The 8,421-nt window shown below is 40.8% G+C and overlaps 1 protein-coding gene across 4 annotated transcripts in view; it reads left to right on the top strand.

Moving 5' to 3' along the window:
• The first annotated feature begins 3,071 nt into the window (after positions 1–3,071).
• PTPN4 (protein tyrosine phosphatase non-receptor type 4) overlaps positions 3,072–8,421 on the top strand; it is a 145,196-nt gene continuing 139,846 nt past the window's right edge. For 2 of the 4 annotated variants that reach the window (XM_072960830.1, XM_072960829.1), the window contains exon 1: positions 3,319–3,846. The gene's annotated coding sequence lies outside the window, so the exon portion shown is untranslated. Of the gene's footprint in view, positions 3,847–8,421 lie in introns of all 4 variants that reach the window. The other 2 variants (XM_072960831.1, XM_072960832.1) reach the window with 2 other exon arrangements.

Genomic DNA, 8,421 nt, shown 5'->3' with positions numbered 1-8,421 from the left:
CAAATATCTAATTAAGGTCACATGTCAGAGATCAGGTATTTGAAAGCCTGTGTACCTTGTACGTCCCACTCACCAGCTTAGGCAACAAAATCAAGTCACTTTAAGTCATGAGTTTTTCAGTGTTAAAATTCATACCACTCTGAGTACCACCCAGCAAGCTGAGTCCAGTTTTCCCTTGGAGTTCTTCTCCTTATGTATCCCTAGTGATCCAAGGGCTTATCACTTCCTCCAAAGGGGTCCTCCCAAGTTGCTGATGAGGGGGCGGGGGAGAAGGGCGGTGGCTGGTCAGTTGGCCACAATGCCTGATGAAAGTTCCTTCTCTGCTGCCTTACGGCTGCCAGAGGTCACTGCCAAAGCCCAGGCAGTCTGGCTTGGCTGCACAAGCTAGAACAAAGGCCTATTCCTTTCCTGCTATAGCTACCCAGGGTTGGGAGTCAATTAAACAATGCAAGGCCAGTCCTTCTCTGCCAATACCCTCCAAGTGTGGACACAACCCTTGCTCTTATTCTCCCCAAGCACAGCCAAGGGCAGGCACAGACAAGGGGAAAAAATCACAGTCAGAAGCAGCGTCTGCCAATACCTAGTAATGTTTGAGACCACTTTTAAATGAAAAAAAAAATCTTGCTAACTCTCAATTAATTTAATGTTAAATTATTTAGATTCTTTCTTAATTATGTGTAAACATAAGACTAAGTATAAAGTCCTTATTCTCACATCAGTTCTACATCTATAAAACTAAAACAACTTTGCACATGAAGTTAACAAAATTAAAAATTCAATTCATGTTAGGTACGTAATGTAGATGATGTTGTTTTGCTGAAATTAAATTTCCCCCTGTGATGAGAATATGGAACTCTCCGCTGTGGTACAGGCTTTTTAAAGCACGCTTTTAATGGACTTCATTATCCCGATATACTTCTCCATTTGAATTTTTGTGAAACTTTTGTACAGTGTGCCATGAGGATGCTTGACCTTCACCTGGCTAGAATGCTGTCATCTCTACAAGAGGTATTCTATTTTTTTTTCCCATTAGCCCAAGAAAATTAAACTTATAGTTCTTGGTGCCAAATACAAAGTCAAGTGGCAGTGTTTGGTCACAAGGTGGTCATCCAAATGATCCAGAAGAGGCATATATTGATTTTTTAAGATTATAATGTAAATAAAAGCAAAAATGTACACATGTTCATAGAGAATTTGCAGTAGGTACGATGACATTTATATGAAATGCCCAGAGTAGGCAAATCCATAGAGACAGAAAGTAGATTAGTGGTTGCCAGGAGTTAGGGGGTGGAGGGAAAGGAGAGTGCTAATGAGTACGGGATTTCATTTTTGGGGTGATGAAAATGTTCTGGAATTAAGTAGTGGTGATGGCTGTACAACTTTGCAAATATACTAAAAAGCGCTATGGTATGTGAATTCTCTCTCATTTAAAAAAAAACTTCACAGTTTTCCTAAAGAATAACAGATACATATGAGGCTTACATCTGTTTACCTGAAGGACTCACCCTGTGGAGTTTCCTAAAACAAAGGGGGTCCCCCTCCAATGTTGAGACTCCAGCTGTCTTTATATTACAAGTGAAATTTCTATTTGTATAAAAGACCACCGTGGTTTAGGATGAAGGTAGGAAGAATGGGCTAAGCGGGTAGATCTGGAGACAGGAAGATTAGTCAGGGGACTAGTTACAAGGCTTTACAGGGCATCAACAAGGGCAGATTTAGACCAGACTAGTATCACTCAGAGGCAGCAATTTACCAGATTTGAAGCTGAGTGAGAGCCTGCTCTGTTTCAAGTACCTTCCTGAAATCCCACCAATTAGTTAAGATTTAAGCATTTCATTCTTTCAATAACCTTTTTTTGACACCAGGCAATGTCATTGTCATCAGGTATTTTAAGTGACACAAAAATGACTAAGACAAGATCCCTGCCCTGGAGTAGCTTATCATGTAGGAGTGGTGGTAAGACCTACACAGGAATAAGTATCATATAATAAAATATACATTGTGATGAGTAAAATATACGCTGTGATAAATGAACGTAGAAGTATCAATGTCAAAGGAAGAAGAAATCGGTGGTTGGATTGAATGTTGATAGGTGGAGATGAAGTGAAGAGCATTTCAGTAGAGGGAATAGTATGAATGAAGGCACAGAAAATGGAGAAGTAGAGGAAGGAAAGCCTGTCAGGGAAGGATGAATGAGCACTGGCTTGAATTAAGCTCTTAGCAGAAAAGTAAGTAGAAGAGCTAAAGCAGAAAAATATGGACTGACGGGTTGTCTTTTTAAAAATGAAAAAACTGAGCGGGGGTGCGAGGGAGGGAATTGCTGTCTTTCACAAATTTGTACAAATTTGCAAGGTTTCATCTTGCAAAACTCATCCTTGATTAGTAAATAGGCATTTTGTCGGCTTGGAGGGAAAGTGATTTTTGAAAGAACGTTTTATGAGGGCCGGCTCTGGTGGGGTGCTGAAGCTAAGAACAAGGAAGAGCAAAAAGGTGCCAGACGACAGGAAAGGACTCTTACAAAAATGAATGCAAAAAGGAGTGTGACAGTCCCCAATTTCCTCCTCCCATCATTTCAGCTAGCACCCAGCCCGCAGGCATCTATCTCATCGCCAATAAGTTTGTACTATCAGTAAGGTGTTAGAATACACCTGGCTAATAACCCTGGCGCGGTAACACCCAATACGTATGCATGGTTAGAATGAATTTATTCAGTTTTTAAAAGCACACCGTTCCGGGCACACAGAGGCACCCAAACGTTTGTTCTATAAATGAACGTTGTTTGTTCTTTGTTTCAGAGTCTATATTTAGGAGAGGAAATGATTCAAAATTGCATCCTAAAACCTATATTCTCTTTTAGTATTGAAGTTGGGACAACCTGGGACCAAGACGTCTGGTTTTCCTTTTCAAAACTTAGGTTTTTGCCCCTCCGTCTGGTCGCTTAGGTCAGTAGGTCCAGCAAGGGGGTCGTGGTTTAAATAACCAATCGCTGCGGAGCCATGGGGTGGAGCCATGGCGCTCCGCCCCTCCTCCTTGCCCCTCTGCCAACCTACCCAGGTCCGGCCTCCCTCGCACCTGCGTGTCTCCCGGCGCTCTGGCTGGTGCAACCTCTTCCACCCTGCGCTAGCGGGGAAGGGGGCTTGGCCTCGCCTCTCGCGAGATCGCCTCCTGTTGCTGCCGCCGTCGCTCCTGGCCGCCGAGTGGCGGCGTCTGCGCAGCCGCCATGTTCGGTTGCTATGCTGTGGCCTGGGAGACGGGGTGTGCTTGAGGGAGGAGGAGGAGGAGGAGACGGAGGAGGAGGAGGAGGAGGAGGCGGAGGAGGAGGAGGAGGGATTGAGCTCCTATTGCACTCTCACACACAAACGCTGCCCAGGATTACCCGCCCGCTCACGCCGCGCATCGCGCTTTTCCGCTCCTCGCGGCCCCCCCACATTGTTCTCTCAGGACTCCTGGGTCCCCAGGGATTGCATTCCAGGCTTGAGCCGGGCAGGGGAGAGGCTTGGCTTTGGCCAAAGGGTCGGAGGTTTGGGTCCGGGCCCCCCGTTCCGGGGTCCCCCTCCCCCACGGCACTTTTTGGGGGTGTGGATTATCTCATCCCCGCAGGGAGGTGGGAGAGCGCGCCGGCTGCCCGCCTCCCTCCCGCCTCCCTGGCGGCGCCGGCCCGCGGCAGCCCCGCAGTATGAGGTGGTGCTGGCGGCTCCGGGCCGTGGCGCGGCCGCTGCGGCGGCGGCTGCTGGAGGGGCGCTGAGGGAGCCCCAGGGGGCGGCGCGGCCGACGCGCTTCTCCCCGGCGCGCCCTGGCCTCGAGGCTTTTCTTCTCCAGCCGAGAGGACGCGGCTGTGATACGAAGGTAAGAGGCTCTCGGGTCCCCGCCGGCCTCTCGGCCCTGCATAGTCCGCGAGGCTGTTACCTGAGGCTCGTGGGGCTCGTGGGAGGCGAGCCAGGTAGGGCAAGCCATAGGTACAGGGTTGATTTCAAAGGAAGGGAAAAAAAAATGATGCTTCTTTTTTCTCTTCCTTTTCTTCGCGGGACCTCTGCTTTCCGAGGTCCGGGGGGGTTTAGAATGTGTTACGGGTGAGCGAAGGGAGAAGGGATAGAATAGGTGCGGAGATGGAATGTTCCACGGCCCTAAACTCTAGGTGAGGTTTTAGAATCTTCTGATTTTTCCACTGCTGGTAGGATTCCTTTTTTCTTTCTTTCTTTTTCTTAATTGGCTCATATGAGCGCTTCCTTCATGCTGCATGGGTATACTGTCCCTACCATTGAAGTTTTAAGCCTAGTATGATTCTGCCCGTGTATACTTGGATTTAGGAATCTGTAGTTGGGCCAAAAAAAAAAAAAAAAAAGTTGAGCTGTAGCTAAGTAGACGTACGGATGCATTTCCTAGGGTTCCCCTAAAATGAGCGGTTTACCGTTGCACACATATCTGTATGGATGGTTCTGCGAAACTTAGAATGGGACACTTTATGTCTGGGAGTCAATATGTGGGAACACCACCATGGACAAGGACGAATTGTAGGATTTTTAAGCTCTTGTTCTAGGAGAACGTGTATGTCTGCAGTATACCAACTGTTTTTAGAATCGGAGATTGGAGTAGCATTAGGTTTATGTGACCAGACAGTGGGCCCAATTTGAAACAATAACAGTTTAAAACATGTTTTAAAGAGAAAGTGGAGAAAGAAAGTATCCGATTTGTGAAAGATGACTTGAGTGAAAAGAAGACGGTGGAACAGTAGAGCCAGGGCATTTTTTACCCTGATTTTTGAACCTTAACGTGCCAGAGAAGAAAAAAATATTTTTCATTTTTTAAGGATACAGGAGAGGACCTTAAAATAAATTATTCAGAGCCCAAACTACACTTAATGGAATAGAGCTAGATATTGTATCAGTTAAATCTTGAATTTGACAAATTCATCCTATAGTTTTTTTTTTAAAAAAAGACTTTGAAAGCAAGTTTGTTTATTGTACAGAACTTATTTACTAACTCAGTAAAAGAGTGCAGTCATTTCGTGGACCCCACTATTTTTTGTCAGAATAAATTTATGCTCCAATTACCACAAAAGCTATTTTTATGTCTCTCAATCTCTCTCTCTCTCTCGCTTTTCTTTTTTAATGGCACATGTATCTTTGTTACCATTTTTCATTGAAACATGTGCCTGGTCCAACAATATCATGATCTTGAGTGGTTTATAAGAAGTAAACATGGTCTTTTTTGTACATAGGAATATTTGTGATTTAGCTAATCTGTTTTAAACATTTGGCAAGAGATTTTGGAAGCACAAAGAGCCATCATTGTTTTCTAGTTTTATTAATATTAATTGAGTAGGATAAAGTTTAAGTTAGAAAATCGCAGATTCCTCAAAAGTACTAATGGATGAGGATGTGAGTTTCTTATTGCTTGTTTTCTAACCTGCTTAGATTCTGGGCTGTGGGTACTGAATTGTTTAAAATTTGTGGATGTTTTTCTCTTATTTCCTAGTTGAATATCTTAAAATGTCCTTAGTAACTTTGTTACTTTAAATTTGTGACACTCAATTTCTAATTTAGGCTAGCATAAAACCAGCATTGATTGAACACGCTTGCTAAAAATACTTTCTGGGTCAGATGTACTTAGAATGCAGCCTCAGGAAAATTCATTTGAACTATTCTGCTTTGACCAATATACACTTCATTATTATTGAAGGACTTGAAAAAATTATAGACTCACAATTAGATTTCATCAGTTCAGGCATAGAAGCCTTTATTTAATGTATAAAGTACTTTATGTAGGATAGTAATAAAAACTTTTTACATTGCTTTTTTTGCTTGTTTGTTTGTTTGTTTTTTACTTATGTGACCCCCCATAGACTTACTAAACTCTGATTTGTTTGTTCGAAGTGTTTTAGCTTTGTCTGTTAAACATGATTAACTTGTAGTGTGACAGTAACAGTGTGCAGTGCTATCTATTTAGTATTTATTTATGACTTATGTTGAACTCTTTAAGGAAGGTTAATGGTCATGTTTTTGAGTAAAGTATCTTTAGGGAACAAAATAAGTATACCAGATGATGTCAGGGACACACTGTTATTAGCTGTCATTGAGAGGACTGTCTTTCCACCTCTCTGAAAGTTAATATGATCAGTTTTAAACAAGAAAGCTTTAAAAATATGTATAAATCTTGTTTGGTGGATGTTTAAAGACAGATGTTTAAAAGTTCTGCTTTCATTCTTTGTTAGTTATTGAGAATTTAAAATTGGTGACTTCACTAGAAATGGCGAGTGTATGTGACTTTGTGGCTGAATAAAGTTTAGTACTGGCAGAAATACACAATTTACAAACTCAGTTGAATTTTGTTTTTTTTCTGAATAGTAACATGCATATTTGGAAGTTTTTTTGTATGCTATAGTCTAAATTTGTCAAATTTGTCAGTTACTAGATTAAGCTGTGAAGCCTTGAAGATTAGTTTAGCATTCTGGAAATCCTTTTTATTGTTTGCCAGAAAAGTACTGGAGGAGGAAGGTGTTATTTCTTCGTTTAATATTCAATTAGTAGCACAGATGGTGAGAAGGAATATAGTGTACAAGTATTATAGAATCTTCTTTATTGGTGTGGAAGTACAGTACCTCGGAGCAATATAATTGATTTCTTTTCTTTTGCGTGATCAGTAAGTATTTCAAACAGGATGGGAAACAAGACTGGAAGTTTATTACAGTCTCCATTTCATTAGAGGCATTTTCCCCCACATTCATTATTCATTTCATTATTCCCAAGTAGAAACACTGGAAGAGAGGTGCAGTATTTGAAGAAATTGGTGGAAACAGAATGAAAATTAGGTACTGTGAATTATCTTGAGGGGAAGATATTAATTTGGAAGAGTTACTGTGTTTGTATCTTTTAACAAGGTTATACAGATGAGTAGAAAGAAAAAAGGATCCAGTAGGGAAGTGTTTATTGTCTGTTATGTGCCAGACAATGTAAGGGGGCTTTTCATGTTATCCTACATAGTCACCAAGTACACTTTGGGAGGTAGGTGTTATTAATCCCCTACTTGCCCTTCCCTCCCCCAGGTGGGGACAAAGAGAAATTAAATAACATGTCTAGGATCATACTGCTAATAAGTAGAATTCAAACTAAGTCTGTCTGACTCTGAAGCTTATTCTTTAGATCATGCTGCCCAATTAAACTTTCTGCAATGATGGAAATACTCTTCTTCTGCTCTGTCGGATATGGTAGCCATTAGCCATGTGTTGCACGGAGCACTGGAAATGTGGCTGTCATGCCTGAGGAACTGATTTAAATTGTGTTCAATTTTAATCAGTTTAAATTTAAATAAGCAGATGTTGCTAGTAGCTATAATATTGGACAGTGCAACTTTAGATCTTGCTGCCTAGAAAATCTGAGTTTTGATATTCAATCTTCCACTAGCTTATATATGACATTAGGCAAGTTACTTAGTTCTTGAGCCTGTTCCTTGTGAAAATGAAGAAGAGGTTGTCACTAAAAGATTATCTCCAGTGTCTCTTGCTCTGAAGTTCTATGATTCTTATTAAAATGTACAGTGGCATTTAATATTTGCAAGCATTATATCTTAAAGCACTCCCCTCCCCATATACTCACTTCTTATATAAAGATTTTTGTTTGTTTAGTCAGCTTCTCTTTTTGAAAGGATTACATATAAAGCACACATAAAAGATAGTGGATTATTTTCTCTCCAATTGTTTGGCAAAAACATTGTGTAACCAAAGACAGTACTTTACCTTGGACCAGAGTTTGAATCTTTAAAGATCTTATTTCAGCGTGCCACAGCCCATTTGAGAATATGTTAGAGTTCCCTGTTGCTTGTCAAATTAATTCCAAACTTGTTTGCTTGGCCTTAAAGGCTTTCCACCAGCTTCATCTCACTAACCTTGTTTCTCATTCTTGCTTAAAAAGAAAACATTCTTTTTTTCCCCTCTGCCCTTGCTTCTTCAGTTAAACATTCCTGTCTCCAATCCATGTGCCTCCTCTTTAAGTCTTCCACAAAATTCACCTTTTTCTGGAAGAATGTTACTTAATCCAGTCATAATGACCCACTTTTGAATCCTGGTAATAAGTACTTTGGGGTTAATTTATGATTGTTTAGCTATAGTTAATTGAGTACATCCTTCTTAAGTTTTTATATGTTACTTACTCTGTGTCCTTAATGAAAATGTAAAAAAAAAATTACAAGTGGGGATTGTTTCTTTTGAGTATTGTCTTATGAGTTTAGTTTATTGCTCAGCAATTCTGCTTTAGTAAGTTACTAGTTAAAAAAGATTATCAATACTGTAATAGCATTCACCCTTAATCACCACTCTAATAGATATTTTTGTTTCCTTCCAGGCAGTTGTCCATATTTTTTAAAAATAAAGTTGTATGATAAAAGATAACAATTTTGAGTTTACTGCATTGGAAACATTGTGTAGTA

Source organism: Vicugna pacos, chromosome 5, assembly GCF_048564905.1.
Source record: "Vicugna pacos chromosome 5, VicPac4, whole genome shotgun sequence".
NCBI lineage: Eukaryota > Metazoa > Chordata > Mammalia > Artiodactyla > Camelidae > Vicugna > Vicugna pacos.
The sequence above is the reverse complement of the archived record's forward strand: the minus strand, read 5'-3'. Positions and strand labels throughout refer to the sequence as shown.